The sequence below is a fragment of the Crocuta crocuta genome, unplaced genomic scaffold (assembly GCF_008692635.1).
Source record: "Crocuta crocuta isolate KB4526 unplaced genomic scaffold, BGI_CrCroc_1.0 scaffold56, whole genome shotgun sequence".
NCBI classification, from domain to species: domain Eukaryota; kingdom Metazoa; phylum Chordata; class Mammalia; order Carnivora; family Hyaenidae; genus Crocuta; species Crocuta crocuta.
Window position 1 is genome coordinate 5,941,369 of NW_027531334.1, and position 4,076 is coordinate 5,945,444.

General features: G+C 35.7%; 1 pseudogene; it reads right to left on the reverse strand.

Moving 5' to 3' along the window:
* Window positions 1-1,893: 1,893 nt before the first annotated feature.
* On the reverse strand, window positions 1,894-3,678 carry LOC144238134 (synaptophysin-like protein 1 pseudogene; annotated as a pseudogene).
* Window positions 3,679-4,076: the final 398 nt, after the last annotated feature.

The window sequence follows — 4,076 nt, forward strand, 5'->3', positions numbered from 1 at the left end:
AGATTTTAAAACATCTTTGCAAATCAGAGCACCCATTTAAAGAATATTCCCTTAAGCCCTTGTTTAAATTCTTACTGTATATATTTCCTCTTCTTCATTCAAATATCTGATCTCTCCGTGATTAGGACCTTGTATAAAATTAATTCAGCCTCTTGGCCTGACCTTAGACATGGGTCCTCGACACTGATCCAAACATTTCTTTGAAGTCATTAGTGTCCTTTCTTAGTACCTCCCCACAACCCCAGTCCCCTGGCAGCATAATGACCCCATGTCTACTTAAACTCAGGTAGGTCTCTGCTCTTTGTGGTTGAGCAGCCCTTGGCTGAATAGTATTTCCCAACAATTAGCATGTAGCCTCTTAACACTCCTATCTTTAAGAAATATGGGAAAAAAATCATCATGGTGAAGGATTAGAATATTGCATTTGCTGCCACTTTCTCTTATATCTAGTCACTGAGAATTGCTCATTTCTTTGGCATTCACAGTGCTATTGTTAATTCAAATATATCAAAAATAGTTTAATTAAAATTGTGAGAAGCCATATGATAAAATGAATGGACTAAAGCATTATTAATTAGTAAGAAATAAATCCTTCTATAAGGATTTCAGTATGTTTAGCTATAAATTGTACCACTACATGAAGAAACACACAAAAATATAGTCTTTGAACTTTAAAATTTAGTATTATATTCTTTTAATATGTTTTATATTTCACATTTATTAAAGGATAATTTCAACTTTCCCATATTGCACTTCTGAAATCGCTTTCTAACAGAAATTCAATTGTTATTGTACCCCACCACCATCTTTTAATAGATAGTGTTTCATTTTGCTTTTGTTTCTTTTGTTTATTTATGTTACCTACTTGCTTGTTTTGATTTTCTTATAAGCATCTCTAATATAATCAGTTTGGGTTTTATATTAAATCCTAACTTCCTCAAATTTTAATCAAAATGCTACTTGTGATATTTTCCTTGTAAACAAATTCTTACTCCTTATTTTGATTTCTACCAAAGTGAAACAAGTTGTGGCATCTATTTAATTAAAAAGCATCTTGAACTATATTTTATGCTCTTAAATTGGTTTCTCACTCTTCCAGATAGCAACATAAACACTGTAAGTCTCAACTCACATAAAAATGAAGTCTTTATAAGATGATTTACCAGTTATCCAAATATTTATTCTATATTTTTTCAACAAATATTCCTTTTTTTTAAGTTAATTTATTTTCAAAGCGAGAGAGAGAAAATCCCAAGCAGGCTCCATGCTCTAAGTACAGAGCCTGATGCAGGGCTCGAGCCCATGAACCGTGAGATCATAACCTGAGCCAAAATAGAGAGTAGGACACTTAACCGACTGAGCCACCCAGGTGTCCCTCAATAAATATTTCTTTTTCAAGAATAAGAAATAAGAATTTCTTGAATAATTATTGTATGCAAAGCACTGTGCCAAATATTGGTTATTCTATGAATAAAATAAACGTGGTACCCTCTTCCGGAAGTTTACAACCAGTGAGAAAGACAAATCGTCACGGAAACTAATATACAAATGTAAAATTTCAAGTTGTAAAACTTTCTTTTTTTTTTTTTCTTTTAACTTCTTTATTAAGTCTGTTGCATAAAAGATATACATTCTCATACTGACAATTCTTACCATGAACAAAAGCAACAAAAATAAGGCAATAGCAAGATGTGCTTCACTATAAACAATCATTTGGTAAGAATAAGAAATCTGGCCCTTTACAACAAAGTTATTAGGAAGCAAAATGTGAATAATCCCTGCATTCAGAATATACCAAATGTGTGCGCAAAGACTCATACAGCTCACTTAAATTCGTTTATGATGCATAATTCCTTAATCATCCACTTGTGCAAGAATGAACATGAAGAAACATGAAATCCAAATTGCATTTATTTTCACAATATCAATGCTACACTCAAAATAGCAACTTCATTGAACCTAAAGGTTAAATGTTTCAAAAGTAAAAGGCAATCTCAAATTTAACCCTATGAAAGGGTCTGCAAGAAAAGGTGGCTTATTTTATTCTGCGTGCAAGGAGACTAGGTCTCAGCCTGCACTTAAGTAGCATGAGCAACAGAGGACAGCAGAAGACACCACTAAGAGTAATGCCCGGACATATCAAACTCTCGAGTTGAACCACGTTCTTTCTACTTCTATAGCAAGCCTAATAAACAACCAGCATACTGGAAGTTTCTGCCTCATGCAACAGAATCACTAACTTAACTATACGTCTATCTGAAATTTCCAAATCCCATTCCCAAAACAATTTTAGTATACCTATTAAGTACTGTAGGTCACTTAGAAAAACAGAAACATAACATACAACCAGTCTTTGCAAGTACAAGTTTTTCATAACATATAAACAATGTTCAGATACAAATTCTGAACTAAATGTTTTTTCTAAATATGATTTATGTAATCAAGGCTTTCTTAAACAAAGACAGGTCTTAGATAATATGATCTGTACAAACTTACAGTAGTGTATATTCCAAATAGAGATTTTCCTCCTATTATGACAATGTAACTCTTTTCTGAGTAAAGACATACATTAAGGCTTAAGGTGTAAACACTTTGGAAGGCAAACAACTTAGTAAAGAAATAACCAGTCATTTAAAAATGTGTATCATCTCATAATAGGCCCCTGAATTTTCAAATTTACATGTGAGAATACATTTACATCTTAAATTTCTAGGAAAGGCACAGGCTTTATATAAAAAAGCAGCAAAATTTTAAACCCACCAATTTATTGAAAAAGCCATTACTTTTATTAGAAACAAATAATGCTTCTCAAGATGTTGGCAACAGGTCAAAGTATAGACATATGTTTCATACAGTGTATTTCTCCCTTTAATTATATTCCAGAAGCAGGTGGAATACCTCCTTGGCTGTGGGAAGCAGAAGTGTTTGACGGACTGTGTAAACTGGTCTCCTTGTACACAAACCATGCATTTCCTCCCCAAAGTATCATATTCAGAAAGCCAAAGATCACAGACACATTTAGGGATCCCATACTAGTAACAGAGACAAAGGAACACGTCACTTCTTGAGGGCTACAAGGCTGAAGTTCCTTGACAATACCGTGACCAGTAGCTATTTTAATATCTGTAAGAGCTTTAGCCCAGGCTGAAGTGCTCACCAACCACAGAAAAGTGGCAACAAGAATAACAACAAAGTCAATCATGGGAAGTTTTCGACTATCCCGATACAGATTCGTATAACCAACATAGAGCAGAAGGGCAGCTAGGCAGTACAGGAAGACAAAGCCTGCAAACGTAACGTAGAACTGCGCAGAAGAGTAATCTCCAATAAGGACGTAATTATTCCAATTTACATCACACCCGTTTGCATGTGGATATCCCTGAAATGATGCTTCATTCAACCTGAATGGATAGCCAAAAGCAGCTGTGATCGTTTTCGTTTCATTAGGTTTAGAACAAGTCCCTTGAATTTCTGTTTTGCCCTTAAAACCTCCACAGGTGGCAAAAGCAAAGATAGAAGCAATCCACTCGAGGACCTTGATGAAGCCGAGCGGCTCCTTGAGCGGGTTGAGGTTGAGCTGGAAGGAGGACATCCTCTGAAGGAAGGAGGGAGAGAGAGTCAGGACAGCAGGGCGGAGGAGGAGGGGGACCGACAAGACCCAGCGGCCTGGCGGCGAGGAAGGGCTCAAGTTGTAAAACTTTCTATGGTGAAAGTCACGGTCTGCAGTGACAGGAAAATGAGAATTACATAGATGAGAGAGCTGGAGGACCGTGCTGATGAGGTATCACCTGATCTGAAACCGGAAGGATGAGAAAGAGTTAATCATTGAAAATGGAGGTAAAAGAGCTTCAGGACAAGAGAATGGCCTGTACAAATGGATGACCCTAATGTGGAATATAGCAGGGCATCTGTGAAACACTAAAAGTGCCCAAACTAGTAGGGACATAGTAGTCAAAGAAAGGTGATAAAGTTGGAGAGCTAAGTAGGGAGTTTGTAGTTTATTATAAATGATTTAGAATTTTTTTTCCAAGTACAAAGTAAACCTTTGGAAAAAGTTTTAAGTTGGGAAATGACAT